Source organism: Aristolochia californica, unplaced genomic scaffold (genome assembly GCF_029961685.1).
Source record: "Aristolochia californica isolate CCGP_79_NKW_82.1479 unplaced genomic scaffold, dmAriCali1.0.hap1 SCAF_4, whole genome shotgun sequence".
NCBI lineage: Eukaryota > Viridiplantae > Streptophyta > Magnoliopsida > Piperales > Aristolochiaceae > Aristolochia > Aristolochia californica.
The window spans coordinates 42,142,401-42,155,078 of record NW_027182103.1 but is presented as its reverse complement, the minus strand read 5'-3'; the positions used below and the strand labels follow the sequence as shown (position 1 = coordinate 42,155,078).

At 38.7% G+C, this 12,678-nt stretch overlaps 2 pseudogenes; one reads left to right on the top strand and one right to left on the bottom strand.

Annotated features, from left to right (window-relative positions):
* The first annotated feature begins 282 nt into the window (after nucleotides 1–282).
* On the top strand, nucleotides 283–2,657 carry LOC137963367 (zinc finger protein GAI-ASSOCIATED FACTOR 1-like; annotated as a pseudogene).
* Nucleotides 2,658–4,624: 1,967 nt separating this feature from the next.
* Nucleotides 4,625–12,247, bottom strand: LOC137963366 (probable protein S-acyltransferase 7; annotated as a pseudogene).
* Nucleotides 12,248–12,678: the final 431 nt, after the last annotated feature.

The window sequence follows — 12,678 nt, the reverse complement described above, 5'->3', positions numbered from 1 at the left end:
GGCAATGCACTGCTCACTTTCCAAAAGAATAAAAACCTAACAGCCTTTAATCATTCTAAATTGACAGGAAATTAATTATATAATGGCTGTACTAATGATGTTGTAATCATAATTCTTTTCGTATTATTTTAAGTATTTAACAACGTTAATATGTTCAACTAAGGTTGGAATTGCATGGAATTTCTTCTTCTTTTTGTCTCACACAGAGTTCCCACCTTCCCTTGTGTATATCACCTGCCCCAGTTTCCAAAAATGAGAAAACAGTCTGAAGAGGTTTGAAGCATGTCTACGATCACGCCAGAAGGGCTGCTTCGGCAGGCATCGCCAAATGAAAGTGCGGGGGAGGATTCAGCTCCCAGAGTCGTTAAGAAGAAGAGAAATCTACCGGGGAACCCAGGCAAGAAAACTCGCTTCGTTTAGTTCTTCTTAAATGGCTTGTTCTCTTTTTGTTAGATAATCGTCATGCTTTCAGTTGAATTCAATATTCTCACTGCTCAGTGGAACACGACAAACCAGAGACGAAGAAATCTTTGGTGGAAAAACTGTTCTTTTGGGACGTTAAATTTGTTATTTTGAATCAAACTGATGAAAACTATGCTGTTTTTGAGGTCCTACTTATGGTGAAACTTCTTGTTGCAATTACTCGGAATTGAATCTTCATTACTTGGCTTGAGTGTTTTCTCAGAATTTTTCTTTCTCAGTTTTTACTGCAAAGTTTACGTATCATCCAGTCTCTGCTTTAACCTGCATCAGGAGCTCCTAACCGGGGTTTCCGTGCTCTTTGCTTTTCTGCGTCCACTGATTTCATGGGTCCAAATTACCATGTTACATGAGTACAGCACTTTGTTTCAATTGCGACATCCATGACCGAGTCAGAACCATCATGGAGCATGCCGAAGAATAGTAACTAATCAAGTACAATCAATTAATCTTTCTTTTTTGGGCGAGAAAGCAAGAATATTTGTTTTTCATCTTAGCATCTGGAAATCACGTAGCGAAAAGAAGAGAAGAAAGAAGAAAAAAGCCTACGTACTGAGTCAAACTGGTAGTGCGTGAGTGACGACGCATCAAACTAGTTCCTGAAACTTTTCCTGACCTTCTCTGGTGGATTCAGTGCAGACCCAGATGCAGAAGTCGTTGCTCTGTCGCCGGGAACGCTCATGGCGACAAACAGATACATGTGCGAAGTATGTCTTAAGGGCTTCCAGAGGGACCAGAACCTTCAGCTCCATAGAAGAGGACACAACCTGCCATGGAAATTGAAGCAACGGTCTGGTGCCGCCGTGAAGAGAAGAGTGTATATTTGCCCGGAGGTGCGTTGTCCTCACCATGACCCAAGTCGAGCACTCGGCGACCTCACTGGAATAAAGAAGCATTACTGTAGAAAGCATGGGGAGAAGAAGTGGAAATGTGACAAGTGTTCGAAGCCTTATGCTGTTCAATCGGACTGGAAAGCTCATGCCAAGATATGTGGAACTAGAGAGTATCGCTGTGACTGTGGAACCATTTTCTTAAGGTGAGAAAGATCGATGCCATTAAACTCAGGACTAGTCAACTGCACTTGCTGATTTACTGAACAGTCTCAAGATCGGGGTTCATTTTCCCCTCATCAATTCAATGTTCAATTCTTCTAAATTATCATAATCTTCTCTGGGATGATCCTGTTTAGTCTTTTCTTTTTTTTCTTTATCGGTTTCTTGACAAAATGTAAATCGACATGACTGCTTATTAAATTGGAACTAGATAATTTCAATTTTGGTTCCTTTTTACAGGCGGGATAGCTTCATCACTCACAGAGCCTTCTGTGATGCATTGGCAGAAGAGAACTACAAGGTGCAACAAGGCCTCCCTTCTTATAGAGGGATGATACACACTTCGACTGCTTCTTCGAACACAAGCACGGTAATGAACCTGTCTGTTTCTAGCCAAAACATGCGTACCCATACCCACCTTAGATCTTCATTCACGAGTCCAGCAGGAGTCATCTTCTCCGGTAGATTGGACCTTCCTCTCGACTCCGTCGGTTCTCATACCTCGAGCCTTCACCACAGTGGGACTGATTCATCTACTTACGGTTCTCTGAGTGGATCGAAGAACACTCACTTGGCAATGGGATCAGCATACATGTCTGCCACTGCGTTGTTACAGAAAGCCACAGAAATGGGTGCAATGGTTAGCGATTACTCAATCTCAACAGTTCAGCTGAAAGGATTTGCCGGCTACTCCTCGAGTGCAAGATCATGCGGGTCTCTCCAGGAGGCATATCATGACCCATCCGACGCTTCTTCTCAAATGATTACTGCAACAGTTGAAGGTTTATACAGTACAGGAAATCAAAGCGCATACGAGAAGAGTTCACAAAGCAGTGGCGTTTTACAGAATGGACTACTTGATGCCCACATGTTGCTGCAATCAGAACACTGACATGAGGAAAATCCAATGAGAGAAGGCTTTATGGATGAGCTGCAGATAGGGTACGGAAGTGAAAGGACGACGGCTGATTTCCTTGCTTAGCTCCTGTCGAGCTTATAAATACTGGAGAGACAGTCCATAGAGATTCGACAAACAGGTTAGGGTATGCAGCTGAGCAGCAGAACTTGCACAATATGAGTTCTTACTGTCGCTCTGCACTAGAGAAACCCAAGTGGAACTTCTAGATGTCAACTGTTTTAACCATCTTGCTCCGAGACGGGCGAAACCGGAAAAAAATCACCAGGTTTTCGTTGTGTTTTTTTGGTATAATTTGTAGCCTTTTAGCAATATCCAGAATGCAATCTAATTTGATAGGCAGTTCAAAAGGAACATGTTTATAGCAGAGGCATGACATTCTTGAAATGCATGATAGAAAATGCTTTCCAGATTTTCCTCTCTAGCCGGATGTTTAAATATGATTCAGATAATTTTTTTTAAGAATAAGAGGCATAGATGGGACGTCAAACCTGTGAGAATGACCGATTCAAATGCAAAAGTACAAGGAAAATAGTAGAATGAGATGAATCCAAAAACACAATAAACATTGGCTTCACCTCATCCCTGTTGAGGCCACCTGAGGTTTCTCACAAAACCCACCTGCAGATCGATGTAAGAAGCTCAAGATTCATCAGGAGCAAGCTTTCTCTTCCCCCTCCGGTTCCTCAAGAGGAAGCCTTTGAGGGAGTAGGAAACTTGCTCTCTCAGATAACATGCGTTCCTTCAACTGCTCCTCCCTTCATGCCTCTATTGACATATATAGAGCCAGAGCTCTCAAATCTCATGAAGCTTATGCCTTCAGGATGGCAGAATCCTCACGTATAGTCCCTTTCATTGTCTGAACATATATAGAGCCAGAGCTTTCAAATCTCTTGAAGCTTATGCCTTCAGGATGGCAGATTCCTCACGTATAGTCCCTTTCATTGCCTGAATTGTTCCGCGACCTGATCCAGGATTGGCATCTACTGGATTACATTTATCTCAACTTTAGTAACTCCTCTGGATTAAGTCAGTTGGAGCGAATTGGTTCATTGTGGGGTTGATATTCTTTTAACGTGACCTGGGCATCTATCTCTTTCGACTCCTGCAATCCTCTAAGAGACAAGAGAATGTTAAATCTTCCTTAAATTATGAGAGAATCCGATAACAAAAACTCATTTCGGACGCAGCTTCAGCAAAGTCAATGCTCAAAAGTGACGATCCTTGAGGTAGATATGACAACTCTTGCCGGGCCCTTCGTCCTCGTGCTATTAAATTTGCTGAAAACATCAAGGTTACTGTAATTGAATTGATCCGAGAATAAGACCTTTTATAGGCTCGAATGTCAGAACAATCTCACAAGGCTAAGCTTACTCACACATGGCGGCCTTTCAGAGGCATAAGCCCTCTTCTGTTTCTACGAATCCAACCCCTCGGCATCACCCTGTTGCAGTAAAACAGGCTGGTTTTTACACATTCAAAATGACTCTCTAAAATTATTCATGAAACTTCTTCTCAAACTTTGAATCCTTGTACTGGATTGAGACTCAAACGTCTGCTTCTCACACCATAAATCCGGCAATGGAGCAACAGGCCCAATTTTCTCAATGGTGAGATAATTTTGTCTTGTACTAAAATAATTAACTAATATTTAATATAATTCAATTATAAAGCTAGAAATCGTGAGTCTGGTTTTAGTTTTTTACAAAAACCTGGCTGAATCCGTTCATGGCAAGTTTAATTACCTGATGGCAGGATGGGACTTTTGAATAGTCAAAATTGTTCAAAAAGTATAAGCAAATCTATAAATAATTAATAAATCAATAATAAAAATGTGTACAAGGGAGAACTTTCATTTTTCACCACCTGATGGCCGATGATGATTCCCTCGTTTCCATGAATTTGCTAAAGTCCGGCCTTCAAAAACCTCTCGTTAAACACAACATTTTTCATTATAAACAACAAAGCTTGGCCCTATATTTAACTACCAAGGAGTCTCATAACCCACATGAACAAACACATCACCCATTCCCCAAACCGTTCCTGCAATCTAAATAATGTACAGTTCAACAAACAGGCTCAAATCCGAAAGAGTTGTGCTGATCCAATCTACTACTAAGTAATTGGGGCTTACATTTCGAAGGCTTTATACGATACTCTCTGCACTTGGTTTGGTTCAATGGTTTCCATGAAGCTTTTCTCTATTGCTATTTCCATGTTCCACTCCAAATTTCACTGCCAACGCTTGTATGTCTGGTGTTATCTCTTCCCAGTTTCCTTTGTGACTCCAATCTTCACGTCTTGGTTGTTATGGGAAGCTGATAGACAATAAGACTTGTGCAATATTAACAAATCATCTCATTTGAAACATTTCTACAAACACCTTATATACATAAATTGAAACCCACATAAAGTTTAGAACTCAGCCAATCTGGTTCTGTATCTCTTCAAACTCTTCTGTTGCACAACCTGTCTTTTCCCACCCATTTCTAGGTCAAAACTCCTTTTAGCTATCTCTGGACTCAAGGCCCACCCCCAATGAGTGGGAAGGAGTAAAGGCTGAAGAGTCCTCTTTCACCCTACTTCGGAAATTGTTCTTAGATGGCGGGATCCTAGACAAGAAGACCTCCCTGATATTCTGAGCTAAACCACGGTTATAAAGATTCATTTTCCCATCTTACCTATAACGGAAATTCTCATATGTTGTCTGCAACATGGTGGCAAGCAGCATGATTAAACCAAAATTAGGCAATTAGAAATTGCCCAAACCTAAAGGAGTTTTTGATATAGACTAATACACATTACCAAAAGACAGAGACTAGTCTACAAATTTAGTAACTTACACAAACATGATATACAAAACAGACTAAAAACCAAAACCAGTCTGCAACTTTGAGTCGAAATTTTTTTTTCTTCCTAGAGTGCTCCGACTAACCCCACTTAAGATATTCCTTGTATTTATTAAATGCAACAATTATAAAGAACACCACACACTAATAAGTTGGTTAATCCATCATCCTACCTCACCAACTTGATTAAATAGAGGTGAAACACTGTGAAACATCTAACAAACCAAGTAGCAACAAATGTGTATATGATGAGTGTTAGTGACCAAGCCCAATCAGCCTCCAACTTCAACTCAGCAGCTAAAGAAGATTCAGCATCATCCACGGAAGAATAAGAACCTTCTAAAAATAATACTTGTACAAAATATGTGTTTTCTGTTGTAACAACCTTAAGCAGATAACACTAAAATCACACCCGATATTTGTTTGTATTTTCATCTCATCCATTGTCGGCAAGTCCTATCTATAAAAGGAGTCTTGTATACTACTTAGAAAATACGAATGATGAAGTTGGTTTTTCGAAGGTCTTTGTTTCTCTGTTTATGAAGTCATTTATGTTTTTACATTTTATTAGAGCGTATTTGCTTTTACATGGTATCAAAGCTATCAATAGACAAACATTTTCCATGGCCGATGATGCCTCTTTTCCTCCCACTAACACCCCTGTTGCACTCGCGGGAGGGTGTTAGTGATCAAGCCAAGTCAGCCTCCAACTCCAACTCAACAGCTCATGAAGATTCAACATCATCCACGGAAGAAAAAGAACCTTCAGGAAATAATACTTGTACAAAACACGTGTTTTCTATCGTAACAACCTTATGCAAATAACACTAAAATCACACCCAATATTTGTTTGTATTTTCATCTCATCCATTGTCGGCAAGTCCTATCTATAAAATGAGTCTTGTATACTACTCAAAACATGTGAATGATGAAGTTGGTTTTCCGAAGGTCTCTGTTTCTCTATTTATGAAGTCGTCTCTGTTTTTACATTTTATCATAGCGTATCTACTTTTACATGGTATCAAAGTTATCAATAGATAAACGTCTTCCATGGCCGACAATGCCTCTCTTCCTCTCACTAACACCCTTGTTGGACTCGCGAGAGGGTGTTGGTGATCAAGCCAAGTCAGCCTCCAACTCCAACTCGGCAGCTAATGAAGATTCAACATCATCCATGGAAGAAGAAGAACCTTTTGGAAATAATATTTGTACAAAATATGTGTTTTTTATTGTAACAACCTTACGAAGACAACACTAAAATCACACCCGATATTTATTTGTATTTTCATCTCATACATTGTCGACAAGTCCTATCTATAAAAGGAGTCTTGTATACTTCTCAGAACATATGAATGATGAAGTTGGTTTTTCGAAGGTCTTTGTTTCTCTGTTTATGAAGTCGTCTCTGTTTTTACATTTTATCAGAATCTATATACTTTTACATGGTATCAGAGCTATCAATAAACAAACGTCTTCCATGGCTGACGATGCCTCTCTTCCTGTCATTAACACCCCAGTTGGAGTCGCGGGAGGGTGTTAGTAATCAGGCCAAGTCAGCCTCCAACTCCAATTCAGCAGCTCATGAAGATTCAACATCATCCACAGAAGAAGAAGAACCTTCTGGAAATAATACTTGTACAAAAGACGTGTTTTTTGTTGTAATAACCTTACGCAGACAGTACTAAAATCACACCCAATATTTGTTTATATTTTTATCTCATCCATTATCGGCAAGTCCTATCTATAAAAGGAGTCGTGTATACTACTCAGAACATATTAATGATGAAGTTGGTTTTTCGAAGGTCTTTGTTTCTCTGTTTATGAAGTCGTCATTGTTTTTACATTTTATCATAGCGTATCTGCTTTTACATTGTATAAGAGCTATCAATAGACAAATGTCTTCCATGGCCGATGATGTCTTTCTTCCTCTCACTAATACCCATGTTGGACTCACAGGAGGGTGTTAATGATCAAGCCAAGTCAGCCTCCAACTCCAACTCAGCAACTCATGAAGATTCAACATCATCCACGGAAGAAGAAGAACCTTCTGGAAATAATACTTGTACAAAATACATGTTTTCTGTTGTAACAATCTTACACAGACAATACTAAAATCACACCCGATATTCGTTTGTATTTTCATCTCATCCATTGTCGGCAAGTCCTATCTATAATAAGAGTCATGTATACTACTTAGAATATATGAATGGTGAAGTTGGTTTTTCGAAGGTATTTGTTTCTCTGTTTATGAAGTTGTCTCTATTTTTACATTTTATTAGAGCGCATTTGCTTTTACATGATATCAGAGCTATCAATAGACAAACGTCTTCCATGGCCGGCGATGCCTATCTTCCTCTCACTAACACCCCTGTTGAACTCGCGGGAGGGTGTTAGCGATCAAGCCAAGTCAGCCTCCAACTCCAACTCAGCAGCTCATGAAGATTCAACATCATCCACGGAAAAAAAAACCTTATGAAAATAATGCTTGTACAAAAGACGTGCTTTCTGTTGTAACAACCTTACGCAGACAGCACTAAAATCACACCTGATATTTTTTTGTATTTTCATCTCATCCATTGTCGGCAAGTCCTATCCATAAAAGGAGTCTTGTATACTAGTCAGAACATATGAATGATGAAGTTGGTTTTTCGAAAGTCTCTATTTCTCTGTTTATAAAGTCATCTCTGTTTTTGCATTTGATTAGAGTGTATCTGCTCTTACATGGTATCAGAGCTATTAATAGACAAAAGTCTTCTAGGACCGACGATGCCTCTTTTCCTCTCACTAACACCCCTGTTGGACTCGCGGAAGGGTGTTAGTGATCAAGCCAAGTTGGCCTCCAACTCCAATTCAGTAGCTAATTAAGATTCAGTATCATCCACGGAAGAAGAAAAACCTTCTGGCAATAATACTTATACAAAAAACGTGTTTTCTGTTGTAACAACCTTACACAAACAGCACTAAAATCACACCCGATATTTGTTTATATTTTCATCTCATCCATTGTCTGCAAGTCCTATCTATAAAAGGAGTCTTGCATACTACTCAGAACATATGAATGATCAAGTTGGTTTTTCGAAGGTATTTGTTTCTCTGTTGATGAAGTCGTCTCTGTTTTTATATTTTATCATAGCGTATCTACTTTTATATGGTATCAGAGCTATCAATAGACAAACGTCTTCCATGGCCGACGATGCCTCTCTTCCTCTCACTAACACCCCTGTTGGACTCGCAGGAGGGATTTAGTGATCAAGCCAAGTCAGCCTCCAACTCCAACTCAGCAACTCATGAAGATTCAACATCATCCACGGAAGAAGAAGAACCTTCTAGAAATAGTACTTGTACAAAATACGTGCTTTCTGTTGTAACAACCTTACAAAGACAACACTAAAATCACACCCAATATATGTGTGTATTTTTATCTCATCCATTGTGGGCAAGTCTTATCTATAAAATAAGTCATGTATACTACTCAGAACATATGAATGATGAAGTTGGTTTTCCGAAGGTCTCTGTTTCTCTTTTTATGTAGTCGTCTTTGTTTTTACATTTTATTAGAGCGTATTTGCTTTTACATGGTATCAGAGCTATCAATAGATAAAAGTCTTCCATGGCTGACGATGTCTCTCTTCCTCTCACTAACACCCATGTTGAACTAGCGGGAGGGTGTTAATGATCAAGCCAAGTCAGCCTCCAACTCTATATCAGCAGCTCATGAAGATTCAGCATCATCCACGGAAGAAGAAGAAGAACCATCTGGAAATAATACTTGTACAAAATACATACTTTCTGTTGTAACAACCTTACGCAGACAACACTAAAATCACACCCGATATTTGTTTGTATTTTCATCTCATCCATTGTCGGCTAGTCCTATCTATAAAAAGAGTCCTATATACTACTTAGAACATATGAATGATGAAGTTGTTTTTCCGAAGGTCTCTATTTCTCTGTTTATGAAGTCATCTCTGTTTTTTACATTTTATCAGAGCGTATTTGCTTTTACATGGTATCAGAGCTATCAATAGACAAACGTCTTCCATGGCCGACGATGCCTCTCTTCATCTCACTAACACTCCTGTTGGACTCACGCGAGGGTGTTAGTGATCAAGCCAAGTCAGCCTCCAACTCCAACTCAGCAGCTCATGAAGATTCAGCATCATCCACGGAAGAAGAAGAACCTTCTGAAAATAATGTTTGTACAAAATACGTGCTTTCTGTTGTAACAACCTTACACAGACAGCACTAAAATCACACCCGATATTTGTTTGTATTTTCATCTCATCCATTGTGGGCAAGTCCTATCTATAAAAGGAGTCATGTATAGTACTCAAAACATATGAATGATGAAGTTGGTTTTCTGAAGGTCTCTGTTTCTCTTGTTATGAAGTCGTCTCTGTTTTTACATTTTATCAGAGCATATCTGCTTTTACATGGTATCAAAGCTATTAATAGACAAACATCTTTCATGGTTGGTGATGCTTCTCTTCCTCTCACTAACACCCCTGTTGAACTCGCGGGAGGGTGTTAATGATCAAGCCAAGTCAGCCTCCAACTCTAACTCATTAGCTCATGAAGATTCAACATCATCCACGGAAGAAGAAGAATCTTCTGGAAATAATACGTGTATAAAAGACGTATTTTCTGTTATAACAACCTTACGCAGATAGCACTAAAATCACACCCGATATTTGTTTGTATTTTCTTCTCATCCATTCTCGGCAAGTCCTATTTATAAAAGGAGTCCTATATACTACTCAGAACATATAAATGATAAAGTTGGTTTTCCGAAGGTCTCTGTTTCTCTGTTTATGAAGTCGTCTCTGTTTTTACATTTTATCAAAGCGTATCTACTTTTACAATGAGAATGCCAGAAACAGGTGGTTTTAGGAAAGCCTTCCATAGATTGCAATCATGCACGTCCATTATGTATTTGATGTCGACCCAGCAAAATGCAAACACATACAAGCACAGGAGAGTTGCCGAGGACGCAAACATGAAAAAGAATTTGTAATTCCTCGGGAAAAGCAATACTTGAGACATGATTCCGGTACAAATAAGAAAAGCAAATGACTGAACTACAGAGAAAGTCAAGCTACGCAGAAACAGAATATGAACTAGATTTCACATGAATAACATAGTATTTGTGTATAAGAGTTGCTAACTTAATCATTTCTGCCGATAAAAGTAAGACTCTTAACATAATCGGAAAAAAATAATTATCATCACTTGGAAATATGGACTGTGAATGACTCTTGACACTCTTTGATTACAGAAAAGTTTAATTATTTGAAAGTCTTCAGTACAAAATCATGAAGGCAGCCAAAGGATCAACATGGCTCCTTATAGCTGAATACCTGAAAACTAACATGTCTTCAATAATCATAAAAAGGTACTGCTGAATTACGATTTTAGGAGTAAAAGTAATGATGAAAGAATACGCCTAGGCAATACCTTCCCAATACATTGGCCCACCCAGGGACAGTGACGATCAAAGCGCTCAACACAGTTATTGCAGATAGAACAATGAGAGCATCGAGGGGGCCTATACAGCATGCAGGTGTGGCAGTATTTTACTTTGACGGCAATTCCATTTACAACTACATCCTTTGTAGGAGGTAAAGCTGGGGCAACACCTGGACTTCCTACCCAATCTGCTGATAAACTGGCTTCCCCATCATCTTCAGGTTCAGGAGGATGTGCACTGCGAGGAATAATGCCTGGATCCCTCCCAGAAGTGAGTAAAAGAAGGCAGAGAGTCTGCATAGTTTGAGAGGTTGGTTGAAAGAATTGATGGCAGAGCAACCTGGAAAAGAACTTACAACAAGGAGAAATTCAATTGTCTATTTTCAATATCACAAGTTATCTGGCTTTCATTAGCCAGAATTTTAACCACTTTTCAGAGTTAAAAATCATTCTTTATGCTGTTTTCTATACTTGCAGCAGATTTCCCACATTGAATGGGAATAATTACTTGTCTATCCACTGAGACGGGAAGAGTGTCAAAGATTTTTTTTCAATCTGTTATGGACCTTCTTACGTCTTCAATGGAGAGGGAAAAAGATAGAGCTCAACCATTGGAAAAGTGTCTTCTCTGAAAAACTCAAAACAAACACTAGTTTGTCCATCTTTTTTCTTGTCTTTAAACAACCCTTATTCCAATTGTTGGGCACTATCTCTCTCAACTTTGAAGACCTAAGAAGGTCCTAATACAATCACAGCCCTTTTATCAAACTATTAAAGAGTTCAATTTCTGAGGGACATCAAAGCTTGGAGAACAGAAAAAGAATCAAAGAATTTTGAGCTGTAATCTAAATCATTACAGATCAACCTTCATTTCTACCAGGAAGGTTAATTTTGGTTATCCAGTTTAAAGCTTTAGCAAGTCAAATCCATGTCATTTTGCTTACCCTCTTTCCACTGAAGTATGTAGTCGAGATTTACAACTTAAAATTAACATTGCCCTCAGATACAAGCAATGAAGCCAGCCTCAGGCCTGTTAGCCAATTGAAAAATCTGAGTAATGAGTTCCTTGACACTCTCTGGTACAGCCAAGTAAATCGTGTTCTTGTTGTGTTAAGACCCCCACCCCGACACAACCGACTAGCCTGAGAGATGGAGCACAAATACAATCACGAAATGATGAAATTTTTTAGCCACAAATATGAATGACTTGTCAAATGATAATCCACATATTACTATACCAAGTTCATAGAAGAACTCACTGAACAAAACAACCAAAGACCAAGTTTGTTCAAGTATAAAATTTTCAACAGACTAGAAGAAAACAATACTAAGCACTACTGATTGAACAACTAAATGCAGCTAGAGAAACTTACAACTGCATATAATGCAAAAACCACTGCAAGAACGACAATGAGATTCCCAAGATCCTGCTGGAATTCTTCAAAAAGATTATGAGAAACAAACACTTGGATGCCGTTTTTCATATTTAATACAAAATGGATGGGAGAAGAGAAAATTGTTTTTTTAGGGTAATAATTAATCTATTAATATTTATAGATTCTATTTTTCAGCTAAAGTAAATAATGTGATTATGAGATAAAATTGGATAATATATATTTGTCAAGATAAATAATTAGTTAATCTATATACTTACATTATAATGTAGCTATAAGGGTTTGATGAGTTGATAAATTTGAATCATTTATCTATTTTCCTTTATGAGCATTGCCAATGAGTTGATGCCCAATTTGCTCTAAGAAAACCCAACCTTGATTGGAAAAATGTCTCTAGTAGAATTCTTAAATAGACGAAGGGGGTGCATCGAGCCCCACTCTACAGCTTTTGTTGTCAATGGAGGAAGGGTTCCCGCCCTTCCTTTTGCTATGCTAAAGCTATATACTTGGAAGAGGAGGGT